At 45.1% G+C, this 14,342-nt stretch overlaps 1 protein-coding gene and 1 pseudogene across 1 annotated transcript in view; one reads left to right on the forward strand and one right to left on the reverse strand.

The window, feature by feature from the left end:
• LOC126457144 (protein gooseberry-neuro-like) overlaps positions 1-14,342 on the reverse strand; it is a 430,962-nt gene that overhangs the window by 175,186 nt on the left and 241,434 nt on the right. The window lies entirely within an intron of this gene.
• Positions 12,957-13,074, forward strand: LOC126458672 (5S ribosomal RNA; annotated as a pseudogene).

Genomic DNA, 14,342 nt, shown 5'->3' on the forward strand with positions numbered 1-14,342 from the left:
TTCCCTCAGCATCACCCGATTTAATTCGACTACATTCCATTATCCTCGTTTTGATTTTGTTGATGTTCATCTTATATCCTCCTTTCAAGACACTATCCATTCCGTTCAACTGCTCTTCCAAGTCCTTTGCTGTCTCTGACAGAACTACAATATCATCGGCGAACCTCAAAGTTTTTAATTCTTCTCCATGTACTTGAATACCTACACCGAATTTTTCTTTTGTTTCCTTTACTGCTTGGTTAGTATACAGATTGAATAACATCGGGGATAGGCTACAACCCTGTCTCACTCCCTTCCCAACCACTGCTTCCCTTTCGTGTCCCTCGACTCTTATAACTGCCATCTGGTTTCTGTACAAATTGTAAATAGCCTATCGCTCCTTGCATTTTATCCCTGCCACTTTCAGAATTTGAAAGAGAGTATTCCAGTCAACATTGTCCTTGGTGAAATAAATATCTCACGCATGTCGACATTTCGGTGCAGCACTGTTATTTTGTGTAACGTCGTGTTCGTAACTTGATAAAGATCTCAACACTCTACCGACTGTCGTCGGGTTTTAGCGGGGGCCAAGTACAAATCAAACCAAATCATCAAGAAGAAGAGCCGTTATACCTGCCTGGAGAGAAGTTTATTGTAGATTGACTCCAGTGAAGGTGAATGGACTTGTTACGGAGATGGGCCTAATCCTCAGAACAACGTTAATGACAGAGTGCAGCCCGATTTTAATCAGAGTGAGAAAAGCTGGTATACTGCGTCATAAAGGTGTCAGTGGCGGGGCGCTGTAGCAGGTAGCTGCTAGCCCACTTGATCCCTGGCCGGCGCGTTTGTGCGGCGAGATCCCGCGAGTGACGTCACGGGCTGAATGTGGTGCCGGCCCAAGAATGCGGCGGCAAGTGCGGCCGGAGAGGAGAGCCGAGCTGAGCTGAGGGCCCATTGTGGCGGCCTGACACCGCCCTTTGTGGGCCGCTAATTTTTCAGCGTCGGTGCGGCCGTTTGAAGTCGCGCCGCGGCGCACCTGCGCCCGCCAACGCCGCCGCCGCCGCGGGCCTGTTTGGACACCTCGCGTAATTTCGCTTCTCGCCACCTCGGGCGCGATTCACCGCAAACTGCTGCGGCCTCGACCTCCTTGTTCCGCCGTCAGCGGCGACATTTGTCGCATCGCTCCGAGGCCGTCTGCAGAATCGGACGCGGACACACGCCGAGGAGGTACCTGCGTCTTTCAGACATCAGGTAAGAGAACTGTGCGGTGCAGGCTATTTACAAAACACAAAACAGGATACCATTTCCTCTCTTTTGTAACCGACCGACGAACGGGGTTCGAATCCTCTTCAAGATCGGGTCCTGGGTTCGATTCTACGGGAAATTAATGCCTCCCCCTTACCGTCCCCCCCCCCCCCCAATCCCACCACCCCATCTCTTGCCTATGGATGGGAAAAAGCCACTAGTTAAAACCGAAACCGATATTTTAGTTCTGAATAAACGGTGTTTTTCGATGTTTGTTTGGTGTCGGTTACAACAAGTGTTTACTTTTTACTAATAACCGGGTGTTGTTGTTGTGATCTTTAGTCCTGAGACTAGTTTGATGCAGCTCTCCATGCTACTCTATCCTGTGCAAGCTACTTCATCTCCCTGTACCTACTGCAACCTACATCCTTCTGAATCTGCTTAGTGTATTCATCTCTTGGCCTCCCTCTACGATTTTTACCCTCCACGCTGCCCTCCAATAACAAATTGGTGATCCCTTGATGCGTCAGAACATGCCCTACCAACCGATCCCTTCTTCTAGTCAAGATGTGCCACAAATTCCTCTTCTCTCCAATTCCATTCAATACCTCTTCATTAGTTATGTGATCTACCCATCTAATATTCAACATTCTTCTGTAGCACCACATTTCGAAAGCTTCTATTCTCTTCTTGTCCAAACTATTTATCATCCGTGTTTCACTTCCATACATGGCTACACTCCATACAAATACTTTCAGAAACGACTTCCTGACACTTAAGTCAATACTCGATGTTAACAAATTTCTCTTCTTCAGAAACGCTTTCCTTGCCATTGCCAGTCTACATTTTATATCCCTCTACTTCGACCATCATCAGTTATTTTTCTCCCCAAATAGCAAAACTCCTTTACTATTTTAAGTGTCCCATTTCCTAATCTAATTTCCTCAGCATCACCCGACTTAATTCGACTACATTCCATTATCCTCGTTTCGCTTTTGTTGATGTTCATCTTATATCCTCCTTTCAAGACACTGTCCATTCCGTTCAACTGCTCTTCCAAGTCCTTTGCTGTCTCTGACAGAATTACAATGTCATCGGCGAACCTCAAAGTTTTTATTTCTTCTCCATGTATTTTAATACTTAACTCCGAATTTTTCTTTTGTTTCCTTTACTGCTTGGTTAGTATACAGATTGAATAACATCGGGGATAGGCTACAACCCTGTCTCACTCCCTTCCCAACGACTGCTTCCCTTTCATGTCCCTCGACTATTGTAACTGTCATCTGGTTTCTGTACAAATTGTAAATAGCTTTTCGCTCCCTGTATTTTACTCCTGCCACCTTCAGAATTTGAAAGAGAGTATTCCATCAACAGTGTCAAAAGCTTTCTCTAAGTCTACAAAATCTAGAAACGTAGGTTTGCCTTTCCTTAATCTTTCTTCTAAGATAAGTCGTAGAGTCAGTATTGCCTCACGTGTTGCAATATTTTTACGGAATCCAAACTGATCTTCCTCGAGGTCGGTTTCTACCAGTTTTTCCATTCGTCTGTAAAGAATTCGCGTTAGTATTTTGCAGCCGTGACTTATTAAACTGATAGGTCGGTAGCTTTCACATCTGTCAACACCTGCTTTCTTTGGGATTGGTATTGGAATAATCGGGTAAAAAACCGAAAAATCAATTAGCCATAGTAGCAGTGCTAAATTTTTTGTGTTTTAAATAAATCTGTTTAAAAAAACTAGTAACGTTTATTCATAAAATTTCCATTGCTTTGAAATATTGCGTTATTATAGAAAATATGAAAAGCGATCCGTGCTACTGTAGTAACAAAGCCGACAGAAACGAGCATCAAACACATGACATCAGGAATTAGTACAGGATTGCTGTGACAGTAATGTACTTGTAACCATACGGCGTGGTCTACTCGATGATACGTTTATACAAGTCGTGTGCGAAACTTGCCTGATCTGGTATATATGGTGGCTTCTAACTGTCGTCGTCGAACATTAGGTGTGTTGCAGAAAGGCACCACCCCTAATCTGGAAACATTTTACGAAGTGCAGGTCTGTGACGTACAGTACTCAGTTTGCTTTAAAAGGTTAATAATGGGGAAACCACAACACACTTGCGACATCATATAAGGAAAAAAGTTAAAACTTTCGTACTTTACAATAAAAATACAATGTATTTGATCTGGTGACTTTGTCTACATAATACTCTTTTATCTGACTGTAGCTCTTGAAAATGGATAAATAAATACGAAAAATATAAATTTTCAGTCTCAGTTTAGGCCCTTTAGCAGTGGCTATTCGTAATACCTAAATAATGATATTTGCTCCATTGCAATCTATTTTTTGAGCAGAGTTTCATGAAATTAGAATCAATCGGAGAATACCGATGACTTCTTGTTCAACTACTTATCGCTTTTGGAGAAAACCTGTGAACATTCGACGTACTATGATTTCTTTTATTTGCCTATTGGATTTAAGATTTTGAGTCAACATTTTTTCCCTCTTTGTTCGATTGCTATGTTTATTACAGGAAATAATACGAAAAACACCGAAAATCTGTTATTTTAGAAAGCGGTTATTTTGAGCTATTGTATCACTCAGGCTAAACTGGCATTGAAAAAAACTGATGTAACCGAAAACCGGTTGTTTCAGCGATAATCGCTATCCCTACCCCTCTTTCCCCACTCACCCCCCCCCCCCCCCCCCCCCCGTTTGCGTTGCCGTAACCCTCACATTTAACGTGCCACTGATGGCTAGGATTTTAATAAAAGCGGTGACCAAAAAGTTTATGCCTGTGGGAGTTGCTGCAGCGTATACGCAACGTAGAGCGTCTCCGATGTGGGTATATAAGCACCGAAATGTGTGTGGCATTCGTACATTTCCAACGTTCGTGTGGTTATTGCAGAAATGTGAACTATGGCGACGTCGTTACCAAATGCGCCCAAACAAGACCAACGAACTGTGTTATTCTTTTCTTGGCTGCCGAAGGACAAACACCGACCGAAATGTATCAGAGAATGAAGAATGTGTATCGGGCAGCATCATTAAGGCGAAATGTCCGAGAACTGAGACAAGGAGTGTTCCTGCTTCATGGTAACGCACGTCCCCATGTCGCAAATGTCGTAACGCAGAAGTTAAGTCAACTCAAGTAGGGAACATTCGAGCATCCACCCTAAAGTCCTGATTGGTCCCCATGCGATTATCATGCATTCGGTTTCTTAAAAAAGACCTTGAAGACTCGAGGATTCGTGTCGGACGAGGATGTACAGCTGGCAGTTACGGGCTTCCCCACCGAAGCAGGACACGGTGTTTTCCCAAACGGATATTTCAACCTGTTGCGTCGGTGCAACGATAGCCTCAATGCTCACGGCTATTCTGCTTGATTGGCATGCCGATTCTGATATGTAGGGCCTTCGGTCGGAAACTCTTTGATCTCTCTTTGTAATTGTAATAGTAAAGTACATGAAATACTATAATATAATGATAATAATTTGTTTAAATCAATGCTGGTCTGTCAGCTTTCTCATTCCTCTCGATTCGCATTCCCAGCAGAAGGAAAGTGATGTCTTTCTCCTAACATCCTGTAGTCAATATTGGGAGCAACTAAGTCTTTTTCTGTTTATCGGAGTATCGCGAGCAGTGGGGTGCTACTATCTTCCCTCACTGCACCATTAAAATCTGCTTACCAAGCCAGTTCTCAGTGTACTATCCAGATCTGTGTGTGGTCCAGAAGGCACTGGAGCACATGAGATTTTCTGGTGGAGGGCAGTTTCTTCTCTGCACGCACTCTATTAGTACCCTGCAGGCCATTCAGCAAGTATTCTCCGCGGATAGGGTAGTTCAGGTGCTTTAGGACACTGAACACCTTCTGCACAGGCGGGGGAATTTTTGTAGCTCACGAAATAGTGGAGTCGACCGTCAGCTCTCGTGGGTGTGGTTAGAGTCATCCGCCGACTAGGGCGGAAACAGTGTTACTACTTTTCTCTCTTTGCTTAGTATGTGCTTTGTCAGAAAAGCTGCATTCTAAGGTTCTCTTAGCACCTTCAAGGAACGTTTATAATGCACTTCGATCCAGTCAGATTCTCGAAGTGTTTGATGCCTGATCAGTGGTTTCTGTTTTAGCCTCAGAAAAGTTAGGGTGTCAAGAGCTCAGCATAGCTACTAAAGGTTAAGATAACTCGCAGTTCCACCAGTGACTGTCCGAAAATAACAATTTTACCATCGACTTGATCGATTCGTAGCATATCTTACGACTGACGCACGACGTTCCACTGCAGCGCCGATCTGTGGTCTCTGAACCTCTCACACACAGATTAGGGTTTTAAAGGACTCGCGGTGCTCACCAGTAGCAAGACTCCTTCGTAATGAAGATAATGATGATGGTTAATGTTTTAGGGAGCTAAACGGCGAAATCATCAGCATCTTTCCTGCATAATGGTAAAGAAGACAAAATCAGCAGTCACCGCTGCATCAAGGATGTTTTCGGACACCTGGTAATGGAAAAAATGGTTCAAATGGCGCTGAGCACTATGGGGCTTAACATCTGAGGTCATTAGTCCCCTAGAACTTAGAAATACTTAAACCTAACCAACCTAAGGAGATCACACACATCCATGCCTGAGGTATGATTCGAACCTGCGACCGTAGCGGTCGAGCAGTTACAGACTGAAGCGCCTAGAACCACTCGGCCACTCCGGGCGGCACCTTGTGATGGACTTAAATTTGAGCTGTATCCAGCCTTCGTCTTTATGACGGTTTGAATCTGTTGGGGATACTTTCAGTGAGGTGATTTCCGCATCCAGTGACGTCTGTGGGCTGAGGATGACACGGCGGCCGGTCGGTACCGTTGGGCCTTCATAGCCTGTTCGGGTGGAGTTTGATTTTAGTTAGTCTGGTTGTCTGTGTAGGAATGGCAGGCTGTTCTTCCTCGAGAGCCGAAATCGGAGAATGTGACATTGGATGATGATGTCTGGAGCGAAGTTGACGTCTAATCCCAAAGGTATTTACTGGGCTCAGGTTCTGACTCTGGTCAGACCATTCCACTGTCCACAAACAATTGCCTCACAGATATTACTTTATGACAGGGTGCATTGTGATGTTGATACGAAGAATCACCGTCACCAAACTGTTTCTTTACTGTAAACGGTACACAGTGCTGTATAATGTGTTCATATCCTTCCGCATTAAGCATTTTCTTAAGGACAATAAGAGCACCACACACCAACCTCCACCACGAAAAACACACTTATACCTTAACACCTTCCTGCGTACATCACTGCTGGCACTACGCATGATGGCTAGTAAGGTTCTCCAGGCCGTCCCACCGGATGGCCGCAGTGTTTCATCACTTGAAATAAATCGTTCTCAGTCAACTACTGTCCAATGGCGTCGGCCTTTACACCAACTAAAATGTCGTTTAGCGTGGACTACAGAAATGTGTGGCGAATGAAGAGCTGCTCGACCATTGTACCCCCAACCTTTTTAATTCGCTACACACAGTCATTGTGCTAACTGAACTGTTGGTAGCACTTTCGAACTCACGAGTGGTTCCATCCGCTGATCTCATGAGACTTCTTGCAACCATCCTCCACAGTGCTACACAGTCCCTGTCTGTCAGTACACGAGGCCTGCTTGTTCGTGGTTTAGCAATGTTTCTTTCTTCGCGTTTCCATTTCACACTCAGATCCCCAACAGTGGACTTGGGCAATTTTACAAGGGTTGAAATTTGCCGGATGGATTTGTTAATCGGGTGTCGTAATATAATGGCTATCTACGTTCGAAGTGACTCAGCTCTCCTGACCGACGCGTTCTCTACTGACAATACAATTCTGCCCACTCATTTTGCAAAGGCTATTCGGAAAGTAAGGTTCGATCGGGCGTGAGATGGAAATGACAGTGAAACTCCGTTAAAGCTTTGCACATTTGTGTTGAGCAGTGTTTCTAGTGTGCCCGCCGATCGCGACACGTTGCTCCATCGCATAGTGAGCACCTAAAGATGCCTAGCTAAATAGTGTCTCCCAAAGTAAACAACTGGCCATTAAAACTGCTACACCACGAAGATAACGTGCTACAGACGCGAAATTTAACCGACAGGAAGAAGATGCTGTGATATGCAAATGATTAGCTTTCCAGAGCATTCACACAAGGTTGGCGCCGGCGGCGACACTTACAAAGTGCTGACATAAGGAAAGTTTCCAACCGATTTCTCATACACAAACAGCATCTGACCGGCGTTGCCTGGTGAAACGTTGTTGTGATGCCTCGTGCAGAGAAGAGAAATGCGTACCATCACGTTTCCGACTTTCATAAAGGTCGGATTGCAGCCTATAGTGATTTCGGTTTATCGTATCGCGGCGGGCGCTGATAACCTCGCTGTTGTGCGCCCTAAAACACTAATAATAATCATCATAATCGTATCGCGACATTGCTGCTCGCGGTGGTCGAGATCCAATGAATGTCAGCAGAATATGAAATCGGTGGGTTCAGAAGGGTAATACGGAACGCCGTGCTGGATCCCAACGGCCTCGTATCACTATCAGTTTAGATGACAGGCATCTTATCCACATGGCTGTAACGAATCGTGCAGCCACGTCTCGATCGCTGAGTCAACAGATAGGGACGTTTGCAAGACAATAACCATCTGCACGAACAGTTCGACGACGTTTGCAGCAGCATGGACTATCAGGTCGGAGACCATGGCTGGGGCTACCCTTGAGGCTGCATCACAGACAGGAGCGCCTGCGATGGTGTACTCAACGACGAACCTGGGTGCACGAATGGCGAAACGTCATTTTTTTTTCGGATGAATCCAGGTTCTGTTTACAGCATCATGATGGTCGCATCCGTGTTTGGCGACATCGCGGTGAACGCACATTGGAAGTGCTTATTGGTCATCACCATACTGGCGTATCACCCGGCGTGATGGTATGGGGTGCCATTGGTTACACGTCTCGGTCACCTCTTGTTCACATTGACGGCACTTTAAACAGTGGAAGTTACATTTCAGATGTGTTACGACCCGTAGCTCTACCCTTCATTCGATCCCTGCGAAATCCTACATTTCAGCAGGATAATGCACGACCGCATGTTGCAGGTCCTGTACTGGCCTTTCTGGATACAGTAAATGTTCGATTGCTGTCCTGGCCAGCACGTTCTCCAGATCTCTTACCAACTGAAAACTTCTGGTCAATGGTGGCCGAGCAACTGGCTCGTCACAATAGTCCAGTCACTGCTCTTGATGAACAGTGGTATCGTGTTGAAGCTGCATGGGCAGCTGTACTTGTACACGCCATCCAAGCTCTGTTTGACTCAATGCCCAGGCGTGTCAAGGCCGTTATTACGGCCACAGGTGGTAGTTCTGGTACTGATGTATGCACCCAAAATTGCGTGAAAATGTAATCACATGTCAGTTCCAGTATAATATATTTGTCCAATGAATATCCGTTTATCATCTGCATTTCTTCTTAGTGTAGCCATTTTAATGGCCAGTAGTGTATGAGGGCCAAGTGAGAGACTTCGGCTGATGTCATGCAGCCCACATAACACAACTGTCATGCGGCTCCTTCTTCATGACGGTTCACGGCCGCACTCCGCAGGGGCAATGAAGATGCTTCTGCAGAGTTTTCAACGGGAAGTATTTGATCACCCGCAATACAGCTCGTAACTGGATGCTCCTGAGTTTCATTTCTGCTCACATGAACCGCTGGATTTAAAGACAACTTTTTGGCACAGTCAACGAGCTGTAGACAAGCGTAGAGAATTGGCGGAAAGCGCAGGCGGCTGCCTTTTATGACGAGGGTGCTAGAAAGGTGGTACAACGCTAGGACATATGTGTAAGTCGGAGCGGCGACTATGTAGAGTAGTTGCTGGAAGATGTAGGTACCTGTAGCAAATAAAACCTTTTTGATTCTCACAGTGGTTTCCATTTCGCGGCCGATCGGACCTTACTTTCGGAACAGGCCTAGTATCCTGGCGGTTCTGCATCTCGTGATACCTAATGGTCAGTTCCGCACTATACGGTGGTATCCAGGTAATTCTGATCTGATAGTGTATACTCGGCAAGCCACTGCTCAGTCGGGCCATCCTACCAATATTATTTTGATTTTCCCTTCTATACTATTCGAATATTCGTGAGGGGAAAAATGACTATACGTCTCCGACCGTGCCGAAATCTCTCTTTACTTATTTGCATCGTGTGTACACAAGAGAAGCTATGATGTCCACAGAATGATGGCAGTCTTCTTCGAAAACAACTATGTAGGCCTTCTCTCAAAGATGACGAGTTAAGTTTCTCGGGCGTCTCTGTTACATTTTGTGTGGGCTGTATCAATCTGTTACAATCTAAAAGTCTTCTCTGAATTCTCTCAGTGTCTGTTGTCATGCATACTTGCTCAAGACTCAAAATTCTCGAACAACACTCTTTAATTGGTCCGACTAGTGTCTTGTTTGCAATTTCTCGTACACAAGCCCAACGTTTTCTGAGAACACTTCCATCAAATCTGTCTTCCATTTGACTTGGCTGATACTGGTTTTACGTCTTCGTGCCATGTCATATCGCTTCTTAGTATTGCCCTTAACTACTCATGCGGTGTGATGTGGTCCAGAGGTTCACCACTAATCCTGTCATCAGGTATTAACGGGTTCTTTGTATGTTATAGTCATTAGTTTGCACTTATCCACAATAATAAAGAGCTGTGATTTATAATGGTTCAAATGGCTCTGAACACTATGGGACTTAACATCTGAGGTCATCAGTCCCCTAGAACTTAGAACTACTTAAACCTAACCAACCTAAGGACATCACAAACATCAATGCCCGAGGCAGGATTCGAACCTGCGACTGTAGCGGTCGCGCGGTTCCAGACTAAAGCGCCTATAACCGCTCAGCAACTCCGGTCGGCTGTGATTTATACTACGAGTACAAAGCGGAAATTTTGGCCAAGTCGCTCTATATTTCCTTACAATCGTCAGCGAAGATGCTTTCTTGTAGACAACTCATCATCAGAAAACAATCTTACGGTGTTAGGTGTGATCATTGGTATGTTAATATTACCCACTTCAGGGTGTTAGTTGTTTTTTCTCTGCATCTAACAGTCTTCCCGCAACACGTCACATAATTTAAATAAGTGTAAATACCTGACGTTCTCTGCGCGGTCGTAACTGCAGCACTAAGTGAACTACGCCTCTCAGTATAGACTAACTATTTTGCGTCCACGTTTCCACACTCAGCTCCTGACCTGTTGTCCAGGGAAAAATAGGTATTAATGGCTTGCTCTTGCCACATATACTTAAGAGCTACTAACCGACCTAAAAGCTTACTGCTCCTAGTAGCTACAAATTTTAGTCTGCAAGTGAAGTAAATACTGATGTAATGTTCTTCAGTACACTGACCTCAGTCACCAACACAAATACCTCCCCTTATACCACTAACACACTTTATTTGCGAAAATACACCGTGTCGTCTTACCTGTCGTGTACTCGACGTGTTGGTACAGTACCAAATAAAAAAAAAATCCTCCCGAACAGGCCATGAAGGCCCAACCGGACCGACCGGCCGCCATGTCATCCTCAGCCTACAGGCGGCACTAGATGCGGATATGGAGACAGTACCCAAAGCCTTTAGAAAATATAGGAAGACGGAGATAACCTTACCTCGCAAATTTATAGTTCGAAAGATATCGTGCATAAATGATGCAAGTTGTGCATGAGACGAGTGGGATTCCCTGGTTCTTTGAGAGAAACTCTTTTTCTTCAGGAACGCCATAAAGTCTAAATATAGTATATGCTGTAGGAGTGCGCAACAGGCGGAAGTATGCGACACTGGTCTGTAATTCTGTACATATTGCAAGCGACAAATATAAGCTAGGTTTGTTAGTCTATGCGGCGATCAAACATCGGTATGGTACTGTTGTTACGCATAAAACGTTTTTAAATGCGAAATTTAATATTTCTGCTGTTTGAAATTTCAGCACAAACAAGATACAGAATCGGAAGTTTGGATCCTTTATTGATTTTGCTCAATTTTCTGACGTATCTTCGGATCTGACTGTGAAAATTATTATTAGCCTTCTTACCGACCGTACCATTTGCTGTTGTGTTTGCTCTGTCAGTTTCTGTTCGGTCTGTTTTGATGTGAGAGCGCAGTAGTCCCAGCTTTTGCTGATGGTGATGTTTGGTTTGTGCGTCGCAGTCAGTACACAGTCCAATCTAGCCACTTTCATGAATGGTGATGGAATAATGAGGACAACACAAACACCCAGTCCCTGGGCAGAGAAAATTCCCAACCCGGCCGGGAATCGAACCCGGGACCCCGTGATCCAGAGATAGCATCGGTAGTCACTAGACCACGAGCTGCAGACACGTATTGCTGAGAACAGCTCTTTTTTCATGTTACTAAAAACGTATTAATTTCACGACATATAATATAACAGTATTAAAAAGTGAACTGCAATCGGTAAAGAAAAAACATGCTGCCTAAAGATTACTCTGTGTCGACGGGCATCTTTGTGGCACCACAATTTAGAAGTCATCAAGATATTTCTCTCTTCTTACAACAGAAGTATAGAGACGATAGAAACAATGTGACTAATGCTATGCCTATTGTTGTACATGAACTAAGAGAAAATGTTAGAAATAAACATTAATAATCGTGAAATGTTTCCTACTAGGGGGAACTGTGACATCTGCACAAAAAAATATCTTCCTGCATGGAACGGGCTGCTAGTTTACTGATAACGAAGAGTCCTCTGTTTGACTCGCCTGCTTCAGTCGTGCCAACAGTTGCGTTATGGGGAGAGTTTAATCTCTTGCTAATATGTACAAGGTTAGAGTCGAACAACTTTACCGAGCGAGGTGGAACATTGGTTAGCGCACTGGACTCGCATTCGGGAGGACGACCGTTCGAACCCGCGTCCGGCCATCCTGTGTTAAATTTTCCGTGATTCCCCTAAACCGCTTCAGGCAAATGCCGGAATGGTTCCTTTGAAAGGGCATGGCCGATCTCCTTCCACATCCTTCCCTAATCCGATAGGACCAATGACCTCGGGGTCAGGGATTTTCTCTGCCTCGTGATGACTGGGTGTTGTGTGATGTCCTTAGGTTAGTTAGGTTTAAGTAGTTCTAAGTTCTAGGGGAATGATGACCATAGATGTTAAGTCCCATAGTGCTCAGAGCCATTTTCTTCGCATAATAACCCCAAACCAAAGAAGGAATATTTTACTCTTTAGCACAGTCCACTTGGCGATGAACAGTTGCGAGGATATAATAAGAATGTGTGTTGGACAGGCACAGATTGGAGCTCGAGTCTCGGTCCAGCTCGCGTTTTCAAGTAGTGTCTCCTTGTTTGGTCGTTGTTGAGCGACTTTGTACTCGACTACGACGAACGTTTCCTGTTTTCTACGCCTCTATGGTGCATTCGAGGGCGTTAAGACTGCGGGCCTTATCTGGCCTGCTCCAAAGTAACCGAAGAGTCTGCGCCGTGTATAAATGGCATCTTGAAAAGTTTCTTTCGTCCGCTTCTCGGCGCTTCCACACCAAGTTCCTCTCCCAGGCACAGTCGGGAGATACCACTCTTGGCAACGTGCGATGCGAATTTAACCGTTAATGTTTATTGGCGAAGCCTGATTAATTCTATGCTGTGTTACACTGTAAGATATGTCTAAATGAAAGGTCTCCTTTGACTTGCGAGATAGGGTTAGTTAAATTTCTCACAACTCTAAAGTCAATAGGCAACGGCCTTGCCGCAGTGGATACACCGGTTCCCGTGAGATCACCGAAGTTAAGCTCTGTCGGGCGTGGTCGGCACTTGAATGGGTGACCATCCAGGCCGCCATGCGCTGTTGCCATTTTTCGGCGTGCACTCAGCCTCGTGATGCCAATTGAGGAGCTACTCGACCTAATAGTAGCGGCTTCAGTCAAGAATACCATCATAACGACCGGGAGAGCGGTGTGCTGACCCCACGCCCCTACTATCCGCATCCTCCACTGAGGATGACACGGCGGTCGGATGAACCCGGTAGGCCATTCGTGGCCTGAAGACGGCGTGCTAAAGTCAATAATTAAATGCCCCGCAGCTGTCCAACTACTTTCAGGAAAGATTTCAACGTACGATCATTGGACTGGAATATGTTCTGCGCCAACACATCAATACACCCCCGGCAACTGGCTACTAGCAACTCCTGCCGATAGTCACAACAACAAAACAGGAACACAGCTCAAAATCAGTATGGAAAGCCACACGAAAATATTACATCCTAAAGTATAGGTTTCTATGAAACCTCACCAAGTCAGTATTCTTTATTGAACACTACCGTCCAGGTTGCTGCTGCTTTCTAATGGCTAGCTGGACGCTTACTTAAATAGCAATAGACATTTCTTACTGGAAAATCAGCTTGGCTAAAAGCTTAGGTTCACCAACTACAGACATCGGAAACACACTTTAAAACATTTGTGCGGGTGACTGGCTGCGATAGTTAAATCAGTGATAGATTTCCTTTATCTGTGCTTTCAGTCAATTGCCCGCAGCTCGTGGTCTAGTGGCTAGAGTTGTTGCATATGGCCGGCCGGTGTGGCCAAGCGGTTCTACGTGCTTCAGTCTGGAACCGCGCGATCGCTACGGTCGCAGGTTCGAATCCTGCCTCGGGCATGGGTGTGTGTGATGTCGTTAGTGAGTTAGGTTTAAGTTGTTAGGTTTAAGTAGTTCTGAGCTCTAGGGGACTGATGACCTCAGATGTTAAGTTCCATAGTGCTCAGAGCCATTTGAACCATTTTTTTGCTGCCTCTGGATCTGGGGTCCCGGGTTCGATTCCCGGCGAGGTAGGAGATTTTCTGCACCTGGGGACTAGGTGTTTGTGTTGTCTTCATCATTTCACCATCATTCGGGAAGTGCCGAGATTGAAAATGGAAAGATTTGGAACTTGTACGGGCGCCGATAACCACGATGTTGAGCTCCCCACAAACCAACATCATCATCATCATCATCTTCTTCTCAGTCAATAAAGCCATCTCCTTAACAGTAAATAGCTGAACTTCTCAATACTTTAAAACGTAGTAAGACTACTATTATGATGAGAATGTCTTGTTTGTGAGCATTTCCGGACTCCAGACATTATGG

This window comes from Schistocerca serialis, chromosome 2, assembly GCF_023864345.2.
Source record: "Schistocerca serialis cubense isolate TAMUIC-IGC-003099 chromosome 2, iqSchSeri2.2, whole genome shotgun sequence".
Classification (NCBI taxonomy): Eukaryota; Metazoa; Arthropoda; class Insecta; order Orthoptera; family Acrididae; genus Schistocerca; species Schistocerca serialis.